Below are 15069 nucleotides of genomic sequence, written 5' to 3'. Positions count from 1 at the left end.
GTAAAACCTGTGGACAAATTTGGGAATATGCATTAAAAATGGAGCTGTAATTATATATTTTAATTGTGTAATCTTTGCTGGATGAAAATACTTGAACTGCCAACTTAGCAGCACTGTGGGAGAGCTTTCATCACACTGATCAGCAGCCTGAAATTCAGCAGCACACCGCCACCTTCTCAAGATCAATTAAGGAGAGGCAATAAATACTGGTGTGACCAATGCCCCCATCACTCCCCTTCCATCCCGCACCCATACCATCCCTGACATCCCGTGAATGAATGAGATCAGAACTAAAGGCCACAGCTTGAGGATAAAGGGTAAACATTTAGAACTGAGATGAGGAGAAATTTCTTCACCCAGAAGTTGGTGAATGTGTGGAATTCATTACCACAGAATGTAGTTGAGGCCAAAACATTGTCTGATTGTCACCATGGCATGATGGCACATGTTGGCATGCTGGCACAGTGCCTAGGGCCCCAGGTTCGATTCCCAGCATGGGTCACTGTGTGGAGTTTGTGCATTCTCCCCGTGTCTGTGAGGGTTTGCTCCAGGTACCCGTTTTCCTCCCACACTTCAGAGATATGCGAGTTAGGTGGATTGGCCTTGGTGTCAGGGGGACTAGCTAGGGTAAATGCATGGGTTCATGGGGGTAGGCATGGGTGGGATTGTGGCTAGTGCAGACTTGATGGGCCAAATGGCCTCTTTCTGCATTGTAGGGATTCTATGATTCTATGATCCTAAGAAATTAGATATAGCTCTTGAGGCTAAAGGAATCAAGGTGTCTGGGGGGAAGGGAGGATCTGGATATTAAATTTCATGATCAGCCATAGTCAACATGGATGGCAGAAGGGCCAAATGGCCAACTCCTGCTCCTTGTTTCTACACTTCTATGAATGAAAAAACATAGGGAAAATATTTGTGTGAAAAGGGGACAGGTTTTCTGCGGCCTCCTCACTCCAGCTTTCCCCAGTCAATGGATTCCTACACTGAAGCAGTATTGCTAGATAATAAAATGGTAAGAGGTCTCAAAGAAAGGGAAGATTTGAGAAATAGTGGCCACAATATAACTAGTTTCAGTGTAATAACAGCAAAGAGAACTGAACAATCAAAGACAGGTTCTTTGGACTGGAAAAATCAAATTATTGCATGAATCAAATCTAAGAAAGAATTTACTCAACCATTAAATACAAAATGTTTTGGAAGCAATTTGGGTTGTACGGGATGGCAAAAATCAGATTAAAATCTATCCTATAATGCAACTTTACTAGATTATTTTGCAATTCAATACATTCAATGTTCTCTGCATAATATCTATATTCATCTTTAATTAAACTTTATATTAAAATGATTATTTTAACATGAATAGAGAGAATTGCTGAAATTTTGAATGAAGTAGGCAATTCCCTGAAAGGTGGATAAAATGAACCTATTGAGTACTAAAAACAGAAAACTCTCCAGTAGTCTGGCAGCATCTGGGGCAAGAGACACAGAGTTAGAATAACAGAAGGAAACTTGGAAAACTGGGCAAAGAGGAAAAGGCAACTGTGGGCAGGAAATGTGGCAAGAAGGACAGCATGGTGGCACAATGGTTCACATTGCTGCCCCACTGCACCAGAGACCCCCCGGGTTCAATTCTGGCCTTGGGTGACTGTGTGGAGTTTGCATATTCTCCCTGTGTCTGTGTGGGTTTCATCCGGATGCTCCAGTTTCTTCCCACAGTCCAAAGATGTGCACGTTGGGTGGATTGACCATGCTAAATTACCCCTTAGTGTCCCATTAGCCATGGGAAATGTGCAGGGTTGCGGGGATAGGTTGGAGGGAGAGGGAAAGGAGACAGTGAAGGGGCTAGCTGAAATATGAGGTGCTCTTGCATGTGTTCTCATTGATGTTCATTGGAACAGTGTAGGAAGCTGAGGACAGAATGGGAGAAAGAAATAAAGTGAGTAGCAGCCAGAAGCTCGGTATCACACCTTCAGGCTCAACAGAGAGATTCAGCAAAGCTTTCACTCAAATTACAGGGGTCCACATGTGAACAATGAACACATTATAATTGAATTTAAAAAAATACAAGTACATTACACTGGAGGGACTATTTGGGTCCCTGGATGGTGGATAGGGAGGTGAGAAAAGGCCAGGTGCTGTATTTCCTGCACATGCACAGAAATATGATGTGGAAAGGGGAGCATGTGTTGGGGATGATAGAGGAGTAGAACATGGAGCTACAGAGGGAATTATTCATTTGGCATGCTGAAGGGAAGGGGAAGATGTCTTATGCGGCCAAAATAGCTGAGGATGATCCATAGACAGTAGAAGCTGGTGGTATATTAGGTGATAAGGGGTATCCTATGGTTATCCATAGGGAAGGGAGTTGGTACAGGCAGAGTGTTAGAAACATGACAGGCACTGTCAAGAGCCCTGTCTACCAATGAGGAGATGAATCCTGAACTGTGAGAAAAGAAAGTTATTCCAGGAGATCTAGGGTGGAAAGTGGTATTATCAGAACACATAAAGTAAACATGGTGAAACTGGGAGAATAAAATAATATCCTTACAATGAAATTGGGGTTGGTGCAAGTGTAATCAAGGTAGATGTGGCCTTATGAAAAATATCAGCGGATAGACAGGCAGGAAAGGAAGCTGAGAAGTCGAGGAAGGGAAGTGAAGAGTGAGAGATGGATCATGTAGAAGCAAGAGAAGGATGAAAATTAGAAGCAAGGCTGATTAAATTTTCCATTTCAGTGTGAGAGCAGAAAATGGCATTTATAGTTATCAGTGTCTTAGAAAAGAGGTGAAGGAGGGACCCTGAGTAGGATTGGAACAGAGAATCTTTCACCCTTTCCACAAAAGCTCAAGGGAACATGAAAAAACAGTCTCACTTCTTAAGAGTTTCCAGAATACTGTGGATCTGATAATCCAATGTAAGATTCCAACTGAGAACTTGATTGTATTTTTTCAGTAGAAAAATGTTTAAATTAAGATTAAAACTCTTCACTACAGCTTCTTCTGAGGAAAGTTAGGCAATTTATTTTCCATTTTTTTGACAACTGCTGGACCAATGGCAACACTTTTGCCAAACCCATTATAAGATGCTTATCTACCAGTATAACAATGTTTAGTATTTTATCTTCACACATTTATCATTTGTGGGTACCCATAGCAACACCATTAATTGGCGGAAGTTGAGGTAAAGTTGTTCAATGTGAAAACAATATAGAACAAACAAAGGATGGTAGTTGTGGTTGAGATCCATTTATTTGAAATCAAGCTTAACATCGTCAAAGGTAGATTACAATTTGCCTTGAAATGTACATAATGGAGATTTAAATGCAAGAACACTTTCAGTATGTGTTTATGTAAAGTTTCAGTGGATCTACAGTTAACACCTGTCATGAAAATTGCACAAAACTGGCATTTAAATCTGTACATGCAGAATCTTCTATAAAAGCCTTTCAAAACTTTAATTACCTAATATTCTTTGCTTTTAATCGTTGCATTGTGTGACAATACAGGGTAGCGCCATGTGTTGATAAATGCTATCATACTATCTGACAGTAAGGGACATCTTGCTTTTTTCAAAACATGTTTAATTATGAAGTACACAAGGAAAAGCAACAACCAGAAGTGGACATTGATGGCAAGAACGAATGGCAATCCTAAATATTGGCCTTGCATCTTGAGGGACATTCAGCTCAACATGAGCTGACTAATCTAGCTGGTTTATGGGCGTAGGGATTGCAATACGTCCACTTGAGGTGATGAAATCAGCATACAAACTGTGTGCCGCCTGGTAATCTATGTGTTTGCAGCTAAAGGCTCTGCTGACTGGTTAAATGCTCAGCAAAGGGCCTGGGTGTGGTATAGCTAGCAAAGATTAAAGCTAGCCAGCACTTCTTAAAGACAGCCTGTCCTTCTTAAAGGAAAGGTGCACTTTGGCTTCAGCAGGTATTGGCACGGTATCAAGAAGTGTTTCTCAGAAGGAATAAAGAGTATCGGTAGGGCAGCAAGCCAGTGAGAGAGTTTCCAGATTCTATGATGATGTACGGGAGGCCTTATTCTAAGAGCTGGAAAGGAAGAGGGTGTCATGATCCTCTGCCTTCCAGGTGCCTTCAGACCCAATGTTATGAATGATAGGAAGCAGGTGGCCATGGACCTCAATCCAAGGAGTATAATTCCAAGGACCTGGTTTCAGTGCTGGAAGGGGTGTGATAACCTCACACAAGTGATCAAGATTGGTCAGTGAAGATATCTTAAAAGGCATCTCTTACCCACCGCAACAGCAAACTCACACACTGCTCAACACATGACACCCCTCTCTGTCATCCATCTGTAATCTAGCGACACGAATCATACTTAAGACTCTTATAGACCTTTTCATCCTTGTGGACTTGCACCTGAGCCTCGCATCCATATTTTGCAAGTTCCTCCTTCATCCAGCTATGACAGGCAGGTCACTTAAACAAATTGCAATGCACTGACTGGTCTTCCTCCCTCTCTCTTGAAGGAGAAGCTAGGAGCCAGAGGCAGCAGCTGTGGGCTCAGGAATGCCTCCATTTCTGGAGCTCATTGGTCTGTTATCCTGGTTGTGGGTCTTAAATGGGGCTGTCCTTGATCAGGATTGATCGACTGTTGGAGGCTGCTGATAAACTTGATTATTTATTGAACATTACACTAACTGTGCAACGTACAAAGCTTTGCATGAGGCTGCACATGGAATTATCCCTTAGCATGCTCTGTTGTCATGTGAGCTTGCATCACTGATGATGTAGGCTGTCTATTTACATATTTAATATTAACCCTTTATGCTCTACCTAGGGGAGCCTGCACTCCAACTGTGGCACATCAGTGACTGAAGCTATTGCGAGAAAACTTGTCAAAAAATATCCAGCCTGACAGTATATTTCTGATGAATGCACCTTCTCAAAACCCATTTCAACCCCAATCCACAGTCTGATATGAAACACAAGCTGCAAATAACATGACAAGGATGTCTTGCTTTCCATTCAACCCAGTTCCCTCCCCCAGTGCACTCCCCATCTACATTTATGCTCCAAGAACTGTCACCAGGCCAGCCAGTGCAGCCTGACTTTGAAGGACATGACCAAGGTACCAGAACTTGGAGACCATCATTCCCAGCAAGGGAGCAAAGGCAGCTCCACAACAACGCTTGTGGACCTTACTGTGATGCAGCATCTGGTGGTAATGCCTCAATTTCTAATGTAACATAGGTGGACAATACTGAATTCCTGACACAATGAGATCCATGTTTACTGCCATGCAAACTCAGAATGCTGCCATCATGCCTGTGGATTTCATCAGTCCACAATCTGTTCTCCAGCAGACTACTAAACGTGCTCACGCACTGCCCCAGAGGAATGGTACCTGAATCTATTGTTCTCCCTCATTCATATTCCCAACACTCTGACAACTCTTCCTTGCTGGTGCCTTGCCAATGGGCCTGCTGCTCATCTCAAGATGGTGCTGTCCGAAGAGGGTCCTCAAGATCCTGAGCTATTGAGGCCGTACTGCAAGGCCATCTGCAGTCTCCCTCACTGAAAATCAGCAGCGCCCCCCCCCCCCCCCCCCGCCAGCCATTCTGAAGCCCGGGAGAAGCACTGCGTAGGAGCTCTGAGCCAGGCAAAGGCACCACAGGAGAGGAAAGAAAGGAAAATGCCAGGGTGAATATTTCAATTCTGTGTGTGTTAATGGAGGTGCTGTTGGAAAAGGTGGTCATGGTATGATTTTAATGTCTTCTATTGCAGGATTTTGGCCAAGTGGGAAGTGTGATTGGCCATTGCAGAGGGATGGAAAGTTGGGGATTTGTGGAGCAGTGGTGATGTGGAGATGTTTCTGGGGAACCGGTGCCTGTGGACCTGATTATGGACAGCGCAGATGAATCTGTAGTGTCCCTGAAGCCTACTCCTTTTCTCCTTCTCTTCCTTCTCCTCCTCTTCTTCCTGCTGATCCAGTGGCGAGGGTTTCACCTACATGAGAGACCAGGTTGTGTGGAATACAGCAGGCAACCACAAAGTAGGAGGTATGCTCCAGCTAATACTGTAGATACTGCTGAGTGATCCAGACAGCAGAATCTTTGCTTAAGGATGTTGATCATTTGCCCAATGACTTTCCTAATCTCCACAATGTAACAAATCAGATGCCAAATCAACATTGGTCACTGGGTGATATCATGATTTATTTAATCTTGCTTGGTACCTGCACGGCAAACTCTGGTACTGGCCCAATTTTCCTTGCCTTCAGGTCTGACAAAGAGCATCCTGACTCAAAATGTTGGCTCTATTCTCTCTCCACAGATGCTGTTGGACCTGCTGAGATATTCCAGCATTTACAATTTCTGTTTCCAATTCTAATATCCTCAGAATTTTGCTGCTGCCCTCAAGGTGACACGGTAACACAGTGGTTAGCAATGCTGCCTCACAGTGCTAGGGTGCTGGGTTCAATTCCTGGCTTGGGTCACTGTCTGGTGGAATTGACACATTTTCCCTATGTCTGCATGATTTCCTCCAGATGCTCTGGTTTCCTCCCACAGTCTGAAAGATGTGCTGGTGAGGTGTATTGACCCAAGCAAGCATTGGACTGTGTCAACTGAGGGAATTTCACAGTAACTTCATTGCAGAGTTACTGTAAGCATCACTCATGAATAATAAATAAACTTTAAGGCATGGAAGTCCACATAGGCTACAGCAGGAGTGCATAGGTCAGTGTTTTGAGCCCCTCTGGATTCCTGTAGCACCAATACCAATGGCATTTTGGAGCCCGGTTCTGCAAACCATATATTTTATACACAAGGCTTAAATTTGTTATTTGTAGTTTGTCAGTGTATTTTTCAATTTTTATTTGTGGTGGTGAGAGGGATGTTTATATTTTGTCGTTTATAGTATGGTAAGAGTATTTTCCAGAAACTACAGTTGGTGATTATTTAACATGACATTCGCTTCCCTCTATTTTAATGGGACATTAACGTACTTAAAGGGAATGGGTTCAGATCTCCATTAAAACAGAGAGCCTGCTAACATTGTAACCAGAAATTTCTAATCTGGTGACTCAGAGATGTCATACTGAAGCTTCTAACATGGACAACAGCGCTTAAAATTACGCAGTCAACAGTAATGTAAGTCAATGAAAAACTCACAAAGGCAAGCCGTCATTTTGAACACAGTGACGATAATTGATTGAACCACCATTATCGTCAGTTCGGTACTTGTCCTTGTTGCAGAATGATTCTATTAACTCTATCTTTTAATACACTCATTCTTCTCAAGGTCAAACCATAAGGCCTTTTTGTTCACCTCATGAATCTTATTGAAGCCGAACAAACTTATCCACGCAAGGCATGTCTAAATGTTCAACAGGTGAATGCAACAATTCAGATTTTTAATTAAATTCATAAGTATCATTAGAAATCCATAGAATTCCTACACTGCAAAAGGAGGCTATTCAGCCCATTGAGCCTCTGCTTACTTTCCGAAACAGCATCTTGCCCAGGCCCACCCTACGCCATGATCTTGTTTTGGGCTGGGATTAAATTGAAGTCTGTTGTCCTTTGTTTTAAAACATGACATATGATCATTGGTATGTCACTGTTTACTCCATTCTCAAAGAATGTGCATGAGTAGATATTCTTTTTGCACAAGTATTTGCATTAGCGCAGGGGAAGGGGAGTTTCTACACTGTACTGTTAACATGTTGGAATTAGTAAGGATGAGTGTTCATCCCTTCACTTTACTCTTCCCTTTAATGCTGTCCATTGTTCAACTGGCCTTCATTCCCTGGATGGATAATTCTTGGTGAATACGTTTAATCAGCTTTCATTGTGATCTCAAGTATAAGAAGCACAATTATTGAGTTGGATATGGGTGTTGAAGAATGGGGGCAACCAACTCAAAAAAAATTCAAGAGTAAAGAAGCAGTAACAATAATGTAACACTGAAAGGCAGCTCAGAGGATAAATTCATTTGTTTGAGAGCATTTAAATTGCTGGATGTGATTCATGATTTGTGGTATGTCCTTGCCTCAAACATTGTGCTTGAAATGGGGTCAAACAGTTGTTGTGCACGATTCTGTAAGAACATAAGAACTAGGAGCAGGAGTAAGCTATCTGGCCCCCTCAAGCCTGCTCCACCATTCAATAAGATCATGGCTAATCTTTTCGTGGACTCAGCTCCATTTACCTGCCCACTCACCATAACACTTAATTGCTTTACTGTTCAAAAATTTATCTATCCTTGCCTTAACAACATTCAATGAGATAGCCTCAACTGCTTTACTGAGCAGAGAATTCCACAGATTCACAACCCTTTGTGTGAAGAAGTTCTTCCTCAATTCAGTCCTACATCTGCTCCCCCTTATTCTGAGGCCATGCCCCCTAGTTCTAGTTTCACCTGCCAGTGGAAACAACTTCCCAGCTTCTATCTTGTCTATTCCCTTCATATATGTAATATGTTTCTGTGAGATCTCCCCTCATTCTTCGGAATTCCAGTTAGTATAGCCCCAGTCTACTCAGTGTCTCCTCATAAGCCAACCCTCTCAACATATTAAAGCTAGCTGGATGGGAAATCAAAAACACTCAAAGCTGCACGTACTTCATGGGGCTGATTTCTTTCAAAATACATAAATGGAGTGAGATGATATGAGACTGAGTGAAAATATTCAAGTCTTGTTTTGTTCACTCTGATTTTCATCTTTTGGTATCCTTTGAGGTAGATAAATATCAAAATATGATGTATGTTGCATAAAGTAAAAAATAAATTGCAGAAAGCCACAAGCATGACTTACTGAATTAACAAACAGTACAGGCAATTTGGTCTTGGCACAAAAGTATATGGGAAATAAATATGGACAGTGCAAATCTTAAATGTGGATAAAAGTCAAAGAATGGGATTGTTAGGCTGATTAGCCTTACCTTGTTTTTAACTTATGTGTATCTATGCATTGTAATCATTTGCAGAATAATTGTTAATGAACTATCCTCAAACTCCTATAACGAAAGGGAGGAATTTTCCTGCCCTGCCTGCCATGGGAATTGTGCTAGGCAGGAGGTGGTCCACGCAAAGGTCAGTTGACCTCGGGCAGGATTTTCCGGTTTTGGGGCGAGCACAGCTGGAAATTCCTGCCCAAAAGTATTTGCCATTTCCAATTTCCATTGCTTGACTGCACATGTGCTACACAGGCAGTTTCTAAGGTGGCAGACTTTTACTAACCACGTAAACTGAAGGCAAAAGCCATCTCTATCCCATCACATTTTACTCCTACTGGTGTATTCTTTTGAAAATATACAATAGGAAAATGACAGCTAGGACTATTTCTAAGCACTTCATAATACAAATTGGTATGATCTTGAATTCACATGAGATACTCTCGTACAGATTCTTAGAGTCTTCATTATTCCTTCTTGTACTTTTGCACTAGGGACATTGGAGGACATTTTCTAATTTGATGGGAGTAAAAAAATGGCCGCAGTAGATCTGCCGCCCATTACACACTGCGATCCATTTCCTTTTCCTTTGATATCAATGAATTCATCCACATTAATCTTAATGTTAAATAGTCAAGGAAGCAAAGAAGGCAAGGGCTGGCAAGTAGCAAGTAACATTCACCCACAGGAGTGCCAGTCAATGACCATCTTCAACAAAAGAGCATCTAATCAGCACCCTTTAACATTCAGTGGCATTACCATTGCTGACACCCCTATCAACACCCTGGGAGTAAGCATTGACCAGAAATTGAACTGGGCAAGCTATATATATACACTATGGTTACCAGAGCAGGTCAAAGATTAGTTCTGCGGTGAGTGATTCACCTCCTGACCCCACAAATCCTGTCCACCACCTACAAGGCACAAGCCAGGAGTGTAATAGAATACACTCCACATGCAGACACAGACACTGCTAAAAATAAGCAAGCAATTTCTCCCTCAAATCTGTATACAGCTGAAAGATTTATGTTCTGTGGTGTACAGAGATAACCAGTTCCTTGATCTGGGAGAACTCATAGCAAAATAAAACCTTCATTGGAAAGAGCTGAATTTTCAGTTGGGGGTTGAGAACCAAACACAAGATTAAATTCCAGGAGCTGGCCCTACACAGTGTGTTATAGACATGCCCACTGCTGCCTTGAAATAGGGAGTTGATTAAAGGCCAGGGAACAGGCAAATTGTCCAACTAAGTATGACAAGCGTCTCCCATGACTGAAGGGGCAATGATAGTCTCTCCAGGACTTGCAAATCAATAGTCCCATTGGTCAAAGTGGAATCCACTGTTGCAGTGAGGATGTAGATAGTGAAGGAGAAGGCCAGCTACATTTTGTTTAGTTTTAAAACAGCCACGTCTACTTATAGAGTCATAGAGATTTATAGCATGGAAACAGGCTCTTTAGCCCAACTTGTCTATGCCGCCCTTTTACTTTGAACCCTTAAGCTAATCCCAGTTGCCCACATTTGGCCCATATCCCTCTATACCCATTGTACTCATGTAACTATCTAAATGCTTTTTAAAAGACAAAATTGTACCCTCCCCTACCACTCCCTCTGGCAGCTTGTTCCAGACACTTACCACCCTCTGCGTGAAAAGATTGCCCCTCTAGTTGCCCCTCTAGACACTTTTGTATCTCTCCTCTCTCACCTTAAACCTATGCCCTCTAGTTTTAGACTCCCCTACCTTTGGGAAAAGATATTGACTGTCTCGTTGATCTGTGCCCCTCATTATTTTAAAGACCTCTATTAGATCACCCCTCAGCCTCCTACACTCCAGTGAAAAAAGTCCCAGTCTATCGAGCCTCTCATAGAACATAGAACATAGAACAGTACAGCACAGTACAGACCCTTCGGTCCTTGATGTTGTGCCGAGCTATGTCCAAACCCAAGATCAAGCTATCCCACTCCTTATCATTCAGGTGCGCTCCATGTGCTTATCCAATAACCACTTGAAAGTTCCTACAGCGTCCAACTCACTATCACAGCAGGCAGTGCATTCCACACCCCAACCATCTCTGAGTAAAGAACCTACCTCAGACATCCCTCCTATATCTCCCACCATGAACCTTATAGTTATGCCCCCTAGTAACAGCTACATCCAGAGGAAATAGTCTCTGAACTCTATCTGTCCCCCTCATCATCTTATAAACTTCTACTAAGTTACCTCTCATCCTCCTCCACTCTAAAGGGAAAAGCCCCAGCTCCCTCAATCTTTCCTCATAAGACCTACCCTTCAAACCAAGTAGCATCCTGGTAAATCTCCTCTGCACTCTCTCCAATGCTTCCACATCTTCTTATAGTGAGGTGACCAGAATAGCACACAATATTCCAGATGTGTTCTCACCAAAGTCCTCTATAGTTGCAGCATAACCCCACGGATCTTAAATTCAAACCCCCTGTTAATAAATGCTAACGCACTATAAGCCTTTTTCACGGCTCTATCCACTTGAATGGCAACCTTTAGAGATCTGTGGATATGAACCCCAAGATCTCTCTATTCCTCCACATTCCTCAGAACCCTGCCATTGACCCTGTAATCCGCATTCATGTTTGTCCTATCAAAATGAATCTCCTTATAACTCAATCTATCAAATCCCAGTAGCATCCTAGTAAATCTTTTCTGCACTCTTTCTAGTTTAATAATATCTTTTCTCTAATAGGGTGACCAGAATTGCACACAGTATTCCAAGTATGGCCTTACCAATGTCTTGTACAACTTCAACAAGACATCCCAACTCCTGTATTCAATGTTCTGACCAATGAAACCAAGCATGCCGAATGCCTCCTTCACCATTCTGTCCATCTGTGACTCCACTTTCAAGGAACATGTACCTCTAGATCTCTTTGTTCTGTAACTCTCCCCAGTGCCCTACCATTAACTGGGTAAGTTCTGCCCTGGTTCAATCTACCAAAATGCATCACCTCGCATTTGTCTAAATTAAACTCCATCTGCCATTCCTCAGCCCACTTACCCAATTGATCAAGGTCCTGTTGCAATTGGAGATAACTTTCTTCACTGTCCACTATGCCACCAATCTTAGGGTCATCTGCAAACTTACTAACCATGCCTCCTATATTCTCATCTAAATCATTAATATAAATGACAAATAACGGTGGACCCAGCACTGATCCCTGAGGTAGACCGCTGATCACAGGCTTCCAGTTTGAATAACAACCCTCTAAAATCACCCTTTGGCTTCCGTCAAGAAGTCAATTTTGTATCCATTTAGATACCTCACCCTGGATCCCATGAGATTATGCAATAACCTACCATGCGGTACCTTGTCAAAGGCCTTGCTAAAGTCCATGTAGATAATATCAACTGCACTGCCCTCATCTAACTTCTTGGTTACCCCTTCAAAAAACTCAATCAAATTTGTGAGACATGATTTTCCATTCACAAAGTCATGCTGACTATCCCATACTTGTGCGTGTTTTTGGAGGGGTAACTTCTCCAAGTATAGTCAATGGCCACAGCGGGGTCCTAACAATCATTATGGATGTGGTCTAGGCTGGGATGACTTGCTGGCACAACGGCAGATCCCAAACTCCCTACCTGAGCCCATCATCACCTTGATTTGGACATGATCCAGGCCAATATGAGCTTCCAGCTTTTTCAACCTGAAATCACATGGTAATGGGGTCTGAATAAGCCACTTAACTAAACTAAATTGCAGATAATTGGCTATCTGTCGCTTGCTTTTGGACAGCTGACCTGATCCCAACATGACTTCTTTGAAGTTAGCTCGGGGTCAGGGTCACAGTGGAGAACCAGCCTAATGGTCATTGGTGCCAAATTGTATGCCCACTTACTTCTGATTCAGAGGTTGATCCCAATTAAACATTCAGCCCTAAGTATCTTTTTGGAGTAGGGGAATAGAGGGATACAGATACACAAGTAACTACAAACAAGCATGCAGATTATTAAAACCATTATAACAAGCAAACAAAACATTGGATTCATTCCTACAGGGTTGGATTGAAAAACTGAAAAGTTAGGTTAAATTTGTATCAAACCTTGATTGAACCATACTACCACACGCAACTCCAGGGCAAGATTTTTCAGACAAATTGCTTGGAGATAGGACCCTCATGGCAAAATCCTGCCTCAGAGTGGTGCCAGCCAATTTGACTGAGGGTCTTAATGAAGAGGTAGTGTGGGGAGGAAGGGAGAACACACTGAGGCAGACCTTGGAGGAGAGGGCTGGGTGGAAAGTGGCCTTTAAGTGGACAATAATTGAATTCCCCAAACTCATACTCTTTCTTATTCTGCAACATCCTTCTATTTTCTTTGCTTCTCTGGATATCTTAGGTTTCCGAATCAATAGCTTTCTTTCAAAGTTGTTTTTTTTTTGCATGGGTTCCATGTGAACTTTATCCTCTATTGTGCCTATTTTTCCTTCCATTCAAGACAAACACTTCATTATATTTACAGCTTCAACTCTTTTCTCTGGTATTTTCTTGTCTAAGGGATAGAAGATGCAACATCTGCCCTTTCACCTCCTTTCTTCCCACAACTGTCCTGTTGGCTGAAAGAGCAACACACTTGTAGTTCTTTTGATTTAGTGTTCTGTATTCGCTGCTCGCAATGTGGTCTCTTCTACACTGGAGATGGAGTGATTGTTGTATGGTGCAGCTTTGGGTCGTCTGCAAGTGCAGACTACCCCCAAGTTTCCTATCACTTGTCTTTTTAATTCTCCACTCCATATTCCCACTTTGAACTCACTATCCTCAGCCTCTTATATTGAAGCTCTATGTAAGATCAAAGCTCAGCACTATCTATTTTATTTCAGTATTTTGCAGCCTTCTGGGCTCAGCATTGAATTTAATGATCTCAGAACATGACCATAGCTTTCATTCCTCTTTGAACAGCAATTATTTGTGATGATTCTGGCTTTGCCATTTCCTCTTTCTCAAGTCCCATCTTTTGTTCTTGTCCGATTCCCATCCTTTTCTCCCTGGCATCATCATCTCTTTCATCATTGAAATCAACCTTACTTTACACCCTTTCAAAGACCTTTCCTTTCATTCCTTCCTCCCCTCCACCGTTTTGTTGCCTTTGTCCTTGCTTACAAACTGTCACAACTTTACCTTTAGCTAGTTTGGATGAAAGGTTATTGACTTGAAACATTACCTCTCCCCCATCTCTTCACAGATGCCATCAGACCTGCTGATTATTTCTAATCTTTTCAGTTTCCTCCAGATTTCCAGCATCAACAGTATTTTGCTTTTTGCTCTAGAGGTTAATCTTTTGGGGTTTGAGTGTAGAAGGATGGGGGGGAGTCTAATTGAAACTTAGAGAATACTGAGAGGGCTAGATAGAGTGGACATGGAGAGGATGTTTCCACGAGTGGAAGACACTAGAATTTGAGGGCACAAGCTCAGAGTGAAGGGACGCTCCTTTAAAACTGAGATGAGGAGGAATTTCTTTAGCCAGGGGGTGTTGAATCTGTGGAGGACTGTGGACACCAGGCCATTGAGTTTCTTTAAGACAGAGATAGAAAGGTTCTTGATCAATAAGGGGATCCAGGGTTACGGGGAGAAGAAAGGAGAATGGAGTTGAGAATCATATCAGTCATGATTGAATGATGGAGCAGACTTGGTGGGCTGAATAGCCTAATTCTGCTTTTATATGGTCTTATGGTCATTTGCAGTTCACAATTGCAATTTCCTTCATTTAACCCAAATATAATTTTAATATCTGATTTGAGGAAGTGTTATATATTTAAGTAGTTGCAAGATTGTACTAAGAGCAGGTCACATGATTTGATGGCAGAGTCACAGGGGCTCCTTCTTTCAGTTTGTACTCTGCACAGGCAACATTTCTTTCAATAAAACTGCTGTGTATTACTATGAATCTACGCGTGCAAACTACATCTTTCATTTTGTTTAAAACCCACAACCCTGAGCATGGTTAGAACATTACAGAAAGCACTTAAGCAAAATAAGTTTAATATTTTTCAAGCTCTGATGAAGTTTATTCAGATGCACCACTTAAAACTTAAAAGGTTTGCTATTTAACCTCGGTACAGTTTTCATGTAACCTCTTGTGAAAAATTTCACCAATATAATTTTAAACCATCG

This window comes from Carcharhinus amblyrhynchos, chromosome 4, assembly GCF_965287045.1.
Source record: "Carcharhinus amblyrhynchos chromosome 4, sCarAmb.v2.hapA, whole genome shotgun sequence".
Lineage (NCBI taxonomy): Eukaryota > Metazoa > Chordata > Chondrichthyes > Carcharhiniformes > Carcharhinidae > Carcharhinus > Carcharhinus amblyrhynchos.
The sequence above is the reverse complement of the archived record's forward strand: the minus strand, read 5'-3'. Positions refer to the sequence as shown.